Below are 11,423 nucleotides of genomic sequence, written 5' to 3'. Positions count from 1 at the left end.
TTCCTACCTTGAAGATTTAGCTTCAGTTTCAGCAGACTTCTTAGTTTTCTAGGCAGCCATCTTGGGGCCGATGCCAGGACGCCCAAGAGCCTTTCGCTTCTCTGCTTCATTATGGGCTTGAACACATTTCTGCGCATAATACTTCATGCGCTCGCGTGAGCCTTTGGCTTCTTCCCGCTTCTTGTGGAACTCTTCCTTAAGATCATCCAACATCTTCTTGAAGATTTGCACATCAGCCACACTGAGCTTGGCCATGTGCTTCTTGAAATGCGCCTTCTCATGATCAATCTTGTTCTTGAGCTCGACGATTTTCTGAGCCAAGGCCAAATTCATTGGCAATGGCTCCATGGAATGTGACGCTGATGTCCACGGGCAGCTAAAGGTCATCAATACTGATGCTCTGGTCGTCAAACTCAATGAAGTTGTTCAATATGTCAACATCAAAGAGGGGCAGATCATTGAAGATCTCCGCCTCTTGCTTGCTCTTGATCAACATCTCTAGAGCTTCATCTCCAAGATCTTCATCACTTGAAAGATCAATGGTGTATTCCTCGTTGCGCAGAACGGCAGCAGGAGTCAGTTCATGCCCAAAAATCTTCTTGGGCTTCTTGGTCTTCTTTGTCCTCTTGGACACACGAGACAGGTCTTCAGACTGCGCACTGGGTTCAGGAGGTGCAATCTTCAAGGGCTTCACAGTTGAAGCAGTTGGTGCAGCAGAGGTCGAAGCTTTTGTCTTCTTCTTCTGCTTCGGTGGTGCAGGAGCATCTTCGGAGTCTGCGTCATCAGCTGATTGCTCCACTGTGGCCCTCTAAGCTGCAATGTCGGAGAGGAGCCCATCGAAGCTAGTGAAGGGACCGATGATGTTGGGATTGGCATCGCGAGTGCCATCCTATCTTGGAGCAGACGGACCAGGGTTGAAGTTTAGTCCAAAATCCCTCTTGTTCTTTGCAGCTGACTCCTTTGTGAACTGGTAGTTGCGCTTGAATAGATTGTCGTCACGACACCATAATAAGGATGATGGGTCGGCATTCTCAGGCTTCGGTCCTCGGACCATGCACGGATAGAAACCTTGAGCAATAGCTTCAGGCTTCGACTTTGGCTGCAGATTCTTGTATAGAATATCGCCCCATGGGCGCTTGATGGCGTTCTTCTCAGCACATTCAGCTGTGACAAAGTTGTACTTGAACCACTGTTCTGCCCAATATCTTCGAATCCATTGGATTCGAGTCTTGCGCTGATTATAGTTCTCCTCTGGATCTGTTTTGTATAGTTCATGCAGATCCGGAGGCAGATCTAGAGCTGTATTGCCTCGGTGCTGCCTGCCACCTTTCCTAGCAGACTTCTCTGTGGCCATGATATTCAAGCAGATAGGCTTCAGAACGGTGAAAGGCTTTTGTCTACTAGTTAGACAAGAACTGGCTTCAGGAGAGTGAATACGATGTTGTAAGAACTCTGCAAATGAATGCAGACTATGAGAACCAAGGGATTCTCCCATGGACATGTACCTGTGACTCGCCCATCATTAGAGGTGCGAGGGAAGGGGAAGAGGTCATATGCATTCTCAGAAGATTTTGAAGATAAATCAGTTTGAAGACATTAACCTCATAGAGCAAAGACATTCACTTATTTGAAGAGAGTTGGTTCCAGATTTGTATGAATCCATGAATAAGTACAAGTGAGGAATCTAACTAGTTATGAAGCATAAGTGAATATCCTTTGCATGATATGAGATGGAGACAGAGATAGATCCAGATTTGGAAATATAGAAACCACTTTTGGTTGAAGTGGATGGATTTGACGGATCAAAAAGATAGTAAAAAGTGAGATTTAATTACCGCTGACGAACTACTAGATGAGGCAGAGAAAGAAGCCGAGCAGTTCAATCTCTCGCGCCCTAACTTGGCGGCGGAAGACACCTATGGTGGCGGTGGAGAGGACGAGATTCGCGGCCGGCATGAAGACGGCGTGGAAGAAGTCGCGGCAGCTAAGCGCTTCGTCTCCGGCGTCGACGCGAGCTGGCGGAGGCGCTAGGGTTTGAGCAAGGTTGCGAGGTGGAAGAAGAGATAATGACCGCGCGGTGTTAGTATTTATAAGGTAGAGGGCTGCATGGTGTAATTACGTAGGTTCCCCTGGCGGTTCACATGTGATGGACACGTGGCGTGCATGCAACTCATTGAAAGTTGTTCCATGTTCCCACACACGCTTGGTTTGTCGGGTGGTCGTTCCGGCTTCTCCGGGATTCAGGCAAAAGAGATATATCATTAAAAGTAGTTTTAAATGTGTGTCTCTGTATCTTCAGACGACAAGGATGTAGTGAAGACATTCAACAGGTTTCAACGGAACGCATATGACTAGATAGATAGAGTTTGAGGAAGAAGCACAGAAGGGGTTAGGGTCTGATCACATTCACTTAGTTTAGAAAAGTGGCAAGTTTGAAGACATAGCTATAAGTGAATGCTGTAGAGGACAGAACACCATATATATGTATGTATGTATGTGTGTGTGTGTGTGTATCAAAAGACTAAATCAACATTGCGAAGATAAACCATGAAGATAAATCAATGTTGAAGACAAACCAAATGCGAAGATAATGCAATCATGACGCCAAAAGAAAATCTTCGAGAAAGCTTGGTGGTGGCATTACCCACCTTATAGGAAGTATTAGACCCAGACACGACACACAATTATCGTGGCGCTCCAAAGTCAAATTATGTGTTAATGTATTCAAACTTACAGTGTATGTCTTCATTGATTGAAGATATACGTTACTTCCTGTGTTGCACATCTAAGTCATCAACATGCATAAGCGTTAGGATGTGTGTCCAATTACAGGACATTTGAGGATTCTAAGATATTTAGCTTACACCGCAACTTGCAAAACATTTTCTCATCCAAGGGATTTGTGAAGATATCTGCCAATTGCTCTTCAGTGTTGACATGAATGATATCAATATCTTCCTTCATGATATGATCTCTGAGAAAGTGATGACGGATCTGAATGTGCTTTGTCTTCGAGTGTTGAACTGGGTTATTGGCATTCTTGATGGCGCTTTCATTGTCGCAGTAGAGTGGCACATGCTTCAGGTGGATGCCATAGTCCTTGAGAGTTTGCTTCATCCATAGAAGCTGAGCGCAGCAAGATCCAGCAGCAATGTATTCAGATTCAGCAGTGGAGAGGGACACATAGTTCTGCTTCTTTGAAGACCAACAGACAAGAGATCGTCCAAGAAAGTGACATGTTCCTGATGTGGACTTGCGATCTACCTTGTCACCAGCATAATCAGTATCTAAGAATCGAACTAGATCAAACTCTGAGCCCTTTGGATACCATAATCCTAGTGTTGGGGTGTAAGCCAAATATCGAAGAATTCGCTTCACAACTAAGTGATGCGATTCCTTTGGTGCCACTTGAAATCGGGCACACATGCAAACGCTAAGCATTATATTTGGCCTAGATGCACATAAATAGAGTAAAGAACCAATCATGGAGCGGTATACCTTTTGATCGAACTCTTTACCATTGTCGTCGGGACCCAATTGACCTTTGGTTGGCATTGGCATCGTGTACCCTTTGCAGTCTTGCATTCCAAACTTCTTCAGGCAATCTTTGAGATATTTTTCTTGTGAAATGAAGATGCCATTGCTCTGCTGACGGATTTGAAGACCGAGGAAGAATTTCAGCTCTCCCATCATGGACATATGATATTGCTCTTGCATCATATGCCCAAACTCATCACTGTATCTCTTGTCAGTGCAGCCGAAGATAATGTCATCCACATAGATTTGGCATACAAATAGTTCACCATCATATGTCTTTGTGAATAGAGTGGGATCTAGAGAACCAGATTTGAAGCCTTTGCTCTTCAGGAAGTCTTTGAGTGTGTCATACCAAGCTCGAGGTGCTTGTTTGAGGCCATACAGTGCCTTGCTGAGCTTGTATACCATGTTAGGATGCTTTGGCTCTTCAAAACCAGGTGGTTGTGCAACATACACTTCTTCTTTAATTTTGCCGTTGAGAAATGCACTTTTTACATCCATTTGGTACAGAAGAATGTTGTTGTGGTTGGCATAGGCTAGCAGAATGTGAATAGCTTCAAGCCTTGCCATAGGAGCAAATGTTTCACCGAAGTCAATCCCTTCAACTTGAGTGTAACCTTGAGCAACGAGATGAGCCTTGTTTCTGACGACTTGACCATGCTCATCTTGTTTGTTGCGATAGATCCATTTGGTGCCAATGATATTGTGCTTGCGAGGATCAGGATGCTTCACTAGCTCCCAAACATTGTTCAGCTCGAACTGTTGAAGCTCTTCTTGCATAGCTTGAATCCATTCAGGTTCCATGAAGGCTTCATCAACTTTCTTGGGTTCAGATATAGAGACAAACGCAAAGTGCCCACATAAATTTGCTAGCTGTGTTGCTCTTGAACGAGTGAGTGGACCAGGTGCATCGATGCTATCAATTATCTTCTCAATATGTACTTCATTTGCAACACGAGGATGAACTGGACGAAGATTTTGCCATTGCTGATCATTGTCTTCATCTTCAACATTGGCTTCAGGCTGAGCAGTGTCTTCGGGTTGATTAGGTGCAGAAATGATGATTTCCTCTTCAGCATGTGCCTCTAAAGGTATGATTTCTCCAGTACCCATAAGCTTGATCGATTCAGTTGGTGAGGCTTCATCTAGCACATTTGGCAGGTGCTCTCTTTGCGAGCCGTTAGTCTCATCGAACCGCACATCCATAGTTTCAACCACTTTATAGTGAAAGAGGTTGAAGACTGTAGGAGTGTGAAACCTTTCCGTAGCGAAGCATAAAACCTTCATGTGCTTTCTGTGCAAATTTTGAAGTGTGATGTGGATCCTTGATCCAGCGCCTAGCACCAAATACTCTGAAGTAGATGACATTTGGCTTCTTACCAGTTAGGAGCTCATAGGATGTCTTCTTTAGAAGCTTGTGAAGATAAACACGGTTGATGATGTGGCATGCAGTATCAATGGCTTTAGGCCAAAATTTCCTTGGTGTCTTGTACTCATCAAGCATCGTACGTGCCATCTCAATGTGGGTTCTGTTCTTGCGCTCCATGATGCCATTCTGCTGAGGTGTGTAAGGAGCAGATAACTCATGTGTGATGCCCAATGTATCAAGATAAGTGTCGAGGCCGGTGTTCTTTAATTCTGTGCCATTTTCACTTTTGATGTGCTTGATTTTGATGCAATAGTTGGTCATGGCACGATTGGCAAATCGTCTTAAGACATCCTGCACTTCTTTCTTGTAGATAATTATGTGCACCCATGTATATCTTGAGTAATCATCAACAATGACGAAGCCATAGAGACAAGCTGTGGTAGTGAGGGTAGAGTAGTGAGTAGGGAAAAATAAGTCCATGTGAAGCAGCTCGAAGGGACGTGTCGTCGTCATGATTGTCTTCGAGGGATACTTGGCCCTAGTCATCTTTCCAGCTTCGCAGGCACCACATAGATGATCCTTCTTGAACTTATCGCCCTCGATGCCTACGACATGCTTCTTCTTCGCAAGAGTGTATAGGTTCCTCATGCCGGCATGCCCTAGCCTCCGATGCCAGAGCCAGCACTCTGAAGCTTTTGCTAGAAGACATACGGCCAACTGTGGTCCTACTAAGAAATCTACCATGTACAGATCATCCTTTCTGTACCCTTCAAAGAGTAGAGATTTGTCAGATTCCATAAGCACAAGGCAACGATATTTTCCAAATATCACAATCATGTTCAGATCGCAAAGCATTGAGATAGGCATTAAGTTGAAACCAAGGGATTCAACAAGCATCACTTTATCCATGTGCTGATCCTTTGAGATTGCAACTCTACCTAGGCCCAATACCTTGCCTTTACTAGTGTCAGCAAATGTGATGTGACTTTTGTCAGATGGACGTAGGGTTGAATCCATAAGAAGACTTCGATCACCAGTCATGTGGTTAGTGCATCCACTGTCCATAATCCACTCAGAAGCCTTTGGTATCGTACCCTACAGTGCAGTTAGGGGGATAGGCTTCACCAAGGGAAATGTGAAGCATAAAAAATTGACGAACAAGCATATTATGAAAGTTCAGATCCTGGTTAGGGTAGATAGGATGTTTGTCAAGAAATCCTGGGACGAAATACATAGTATATCTTGCGTCCCACAAGATGTTTTAGGTCCCCAGCATAAGCATCAGAAGCCTTTGATTTCCGGCTGGAGACCTTTCCCTGCAAAAGAGAGTTAATTTTTCTTAACCACCCACATCTTCAGGGGTGGCTTAGAAGCAATGAGTCTAAGTGTAGCATCTAAGAACTTCGGCTTTGGAGCCCTAACAAATAGCCTTGCAGGAGGTGAATAATACTCATAAGAATAAGCAGAAAAGTTCTTGGTCTTATGAACATAGTGGTTTGATGAAACACACTCATATTCATAAGTCTGACTGTCTGAGTATGGTTTCCCTGCAAAACATTGGCGTTAGGGTGACTCTGGTGAGTCCTCTGTCTGTATGAAGCCTTTGGTCTGGGGTTTGTCTTCTTCCCAGGTGGTGCCATGATGACATTCACAGGAAGCTTATCAAGACAACTTTGGGCACCCAGATCTTCTTCAAAGGTGGTCCATTCCTGCAGTTAGTACCAATATACCTGGCAAACACTTCACCATTCTGATTCTTAAACAGTTTATAGTTTGCATCAAAGGATTCATCAATGATAATCGGGTTAGCACAAGTGAAGCCAGATAAGGTAGATGGATCTACTTAAGGTCCCTTTACAGCAACCCATGTGGTTTTGGGGTACTGCTTAGGCTTCCAGTATGAACCATCAACATTCATTTTCCTCTCGAACCCAACACCCTCTTTCCTAGGGTTTCGGTTCAGAATCTGTTTCTTGAGGACATCACATAGTGTCTGATGCCCTTTGAGACTTTTGTACATTCCTGTTTCAAGCAATGTCTTCAACCTGGCATTCTCATCAGCAATAGTAGTGGTATCCTCAATAGAGGGGTTAGTTACCACATCAGCAGTTAAAGATATTGCAACAGTAGCAGCAGTAGAACATTCAGCAACAGAGACAGCATTATCACGCTCAAGACATTTTAGACATGGTGGTTCCAAACCTTCCTGAGCGGAACTGATTTGTTGAGCGCGGAGTGACTCGTTCTCCTTTTGAAGATCATCATGAGTCGCCCTCAAGTTCTCAAGTTCTTGCTTCCTTTGAAGATAATCATAGGAAAGCTTTTCATGAGTAGTTGAGAGCGTTTCATGACGACTTTCAAGTTCCTCGTACTTGACGTGAAGATTTTTAATGTCTTCAATTAAGGACCGAGTTTGAGTCATTTCCGCGTCCAACAAGTCATCGCTTTTGTCTAGCAACTTTTGAATATATTCCATAGCAGTTTGTTGTTCAGTTGCAATTTTAGCAAGTGTTTTGTAGCTAGGTTTAGATTCACATTCAGAGTCATCTTCACTGGATGTTTGAAAGTAAGCATCGCGTGAGTTTACCTTGTCACCACGTGCCATGAAGTAGTATGTAGAAGCAGAGTCATCCTCATCATCAGCATCAGCGTTGGGGACGAGGCCATTTTCTCCAGTGTTGAAGATGGACTTGGCGACATACGCTGGAGCCAAAGCCAGGCTTGCCACGCCTGAATCGGACTCCTCCTCAGACTCCACCTCCGCCTCCTCAGAAGCAGACTCCTCCTCTGAATCCATCTCCTTGCCAATAAATGCACGAGCCTTCCTTGATGAGCTCTTCTTGTGGTCATGAGTAGAAACTTCATCATTTCTTGAGCTGGATCTTGAAGACTTTCTGAAACCTTTCTTCTTGGAGAACTTCTTAACGAGCATAGCTAGCTCCTTTCCAATGTCTTCAGGATCCCCAGAACTGTAGTCAGATTCTTCTTCAGATGAGGAAACAACCTTTGCCTTCAAAGCGCGAGTTTGGCCATAGTTGGGGCCATAGATGTCTCTCTTCTCAGATAACTGGAACTCATGTGTGTTGAGCCTCTCAAGTATGTCAGACGGATCGAGATTTTTGAAGTCAGGACGTTCTTGAATCATTAGGGCCAGGGTGTCAAATGAGCTGTCAAGTGATCTCAGAAGCTTCTTGACGATTTCGTGTTGGTGATCTCAGTGGCGCCAAGTGTGCGAAGTTCATTTCTGACATTAGTGAGGCGATCAAACGTGAGCTGGACATTCTCATTGTCGTTTCCCTTGAAGCGGTTGAAGAGGTTGCGAAGAACATTAATCCTTGAGTCTCTCTGAGTTGAGACGCCTTTGTTGACCTTGGAGAGCGAGTCATAGACTAGCTTCGCAGTTTCCAGTGCACTCACACGGCCATACTGTCCTTTGGTCAGATGACCACAGATGATGTTCTTGGTAGTTGAATCCAGTTGAATGAACCTCTTGACATCAGCAGCGGTGTCACCTTCACCGACCTTGGGAACGCCATTCTTGACGACATACCACAGGTCGACGTCAATGGCTTCAAGATGCATATGCATCTTATTCTTCCCATAGGGGTAATCAATGCCATCGAAGACAGGGCACACAGCGGAGGCCTTGATTATCCCTGCAGTCAACATAGCTAAAACTCCAGGTGGTTAAACCGAATCACACAGAACAAGGGAGCACCTTGCTCTGATACCAATTGAAAGTGCTAGTTATTGACTAGAGGGGGTGAATATGTGATTTTTATGAAAGTCTTCAAAACATAAGATATTTGAAGAAAAACGATAGAAAAGAACCTATTGGTATGCAGCGGAAGGTAGACTACACTAGACTAGCCATAGTCAAGTAAGCAATGAAGTGAAAGCATGAAGACTATCAGCAGCTAGGTAGTATGGATCAGGATGGAAGACAGTATGAAGCCAAACAACAAATAGTCTTCACACAGTGAAGACAATCAGATCATGCAAGCAGGCAATGACTTCACGAAGGCAAACTGTAATGTAAAGGGAAGTGGAGGATAGAACCAGTTGCTTGGTGAAGACAAGGATTTGATAGACCAGTTCCAGTTGTTGTGACAACTGTATGTCTGGTTAGGGAGGCTGAGATTTAACTCAGAATACCGCGTCTTCACCTTATTCCCCTTGAGCTAAGGACACCAAGTCCTCACCCAATCACTCTGGAAAGTCTTCAAGGTAGACTTCCAAACCTTCACAGACTTCGTTCACTGGCAATCCACAATGGCTCTTGGATGCTCAGAACGCGACGCCTAACCGGCTGGAGGATTCACAGTCCTCAAGTGTAGCAAGTCTTCAGATCACGTGGACAGAAAGACTTCAGTGATGCCTAACACTCTTTGGCTCTGGGTGTTTTGGGCTTTGTCCTTGCAAGGATCTCTCTCTCAAATGCTTCAGAGGTGGGTTGCTCTCAAACGACAAAAGTCGTGCACTAACTCTGAGCAGCCAACCAATTTATGGTGTAGGGTGTGGGCTATTTATAGCCAGGAGGCAACCCGACCTGATGTGTCCGAAATGACCCTGGGTCACTAAGGAACCGACACGTGTCCAACGGTCGGATTTCAAACACACGCGGCAGCTTGACTTGGGCTACAAGTAAAGTTGACTCATCCACCTTTGGATAAGATTTTCTCTCAGTGTCTTCGCTCGAAGACATAGGATTTGGTTGAGCATCACTTCAGTCACTCTAACTTTGTTCACTGGTACCCCACTTAACAGTACGATGGTTCGACTCAACAAAGAAGAAAAGGAAACTACAAAACAACTATGTCTTCGCACTCCATAGTCTTCATATGAATGTCTTCTCATGTCATAATCTTCATCGTGAATGTCTTCACGAACCACCATTGTCTTCAATGTCTTCACACATTTTTAGGGGTCATCTCTGGTAGGTAAACCGAATCAATAAGGGACTACTACCTGTGTTATCCTGCAATTCTCACAAACACATTAGTCTCTCAACCAAGTTTGTCGTCAATACTCCAAAATCAACTAGGGGTGGCACTAGATGCATTTACAATCCCTCACTAAAATTTCAAGGTATAAGTGTTCTCCCTGAGTATGCACCGTTGCGACAGTTCGTCGTGCCGAGACACCACGTGATGATCGGGTGTGATAAGCTCTACGTTCACATACAACGGGTGCAAGGCAGTTTTGCACATGCGAATACTTGGGTTAAACTTGACGAGACTAGCATGTACAGACATGGTCTCAGAACACTGGAGACCGAAAGGTCGAATGTGAATCATATAGTAGATATGATCAACATAGAGATGTTCACCATTAAAGACTACTCCGTCTCACGTGATGGTCGGACATGGTTTAGTTGATTTGGATCACGTAATCATTTAGATGACTCGAGGGATGTCTATCTAAGTGGGAGTTCTTAAGTAATATGATTAATTGAACTTAATTTATCATGAACTTAGTCCTAATAGTATTCGCATATCTATGTTGTAGATCAATAGCTCGCGATATAGCTCCTATATATTTTTGATATGTTCCTAGAGAAAAGTTGAAAGATGATAGTAGCAATGATGCGGACTGGGTCCGTGATATGAGGATTATCCTCGTTGCTACACAGAAGAATTATGTCCTTGATGCACCGCTAGGTGACAGACGTATTGCAGGAGCTGATGCAGATGTGATGAACGTTTCACAAGCTCAGTATGATGACTACTTGATAGCTTAGTGCACCATGCTTTATAGCTTAGAACCGGGACTTCAAAAACGTTTTGAACGCCACAGAGCATATGAGACGTTCCAAGAGTTGAAATTGGTATTTCAGACTCGTGCCCATGTCGAGAGGTATGAGACCTCTGACAAGTACTTTGCCTACAAAATGGAGGAGAATGGCTCAGCCAGTGAGCATCTACTCAGAATGTCTGGGTAGTACAATCTCTTGAATCAGGTGGGAGTTAATCTTCCAGATAAGATAGTGATTGACAGAGTTCCCTAGTCACTATCACCAAGCTACTAGAACTTCATGATGAACTATAATATGGAAGGGGATGACGAAAATGATTCCCGAGCTCTTCGCGATGCTGAAATCGGCGAAGGTAGAAATCAAGAAAGATCATCAAGTGTTGATGGTTGACAAGACCACTAGTTTCAAGTAAAAGGGCAAGGGAAAGAAAGGGAACTTCAAGAAGAATGGCAAGCAAGTTGCCACTCCCGTGAAGAAGTCCAAAGCTGGACCCAAGCCTGAAACTGAGTGCTTATACTACAAAGGAAATGGTCACTGGAAGTGGAACTGTCCCAAACATTTGGCGGATAAGAAGGATGGCAGAGTGAACAAAGGTATATTATTGTGTACCTTAGTAGTGTTCGTAGTAGCCCCTGGGTATTTGATACTAGTTCAGTTGCTAAGATTAGTAACTCGAAACAGGAGTTACAGAATGAATAGAGACTAGTTAAGGGCGAGGTGACGATGTGTGTTGGAAGTGATTCCAAGGTTGATAGGATCACC

This window comes from Aegilops tauschii, chromosome 4 (genome assembly GCF_002575655.3).
Source record: "Aegilops tauschii subsp. strangulata cultivar AL8/78 chromosome 4, Aet v6.0, whole genome shotgun sequence".
In the NCBI taxonomy this organism is placed as follows: domain Eukaryota; kingdom Viridiplantae; phylum Streptophyta; class Magnoliopsida; order Poales; family Poaceae; genus Aegilops; species Aegilops tauschii.
The sequence above is the reverse complement of the archived record's forward strand: the minus strand, read 5'-3'. Positions refer to the sequence as shown.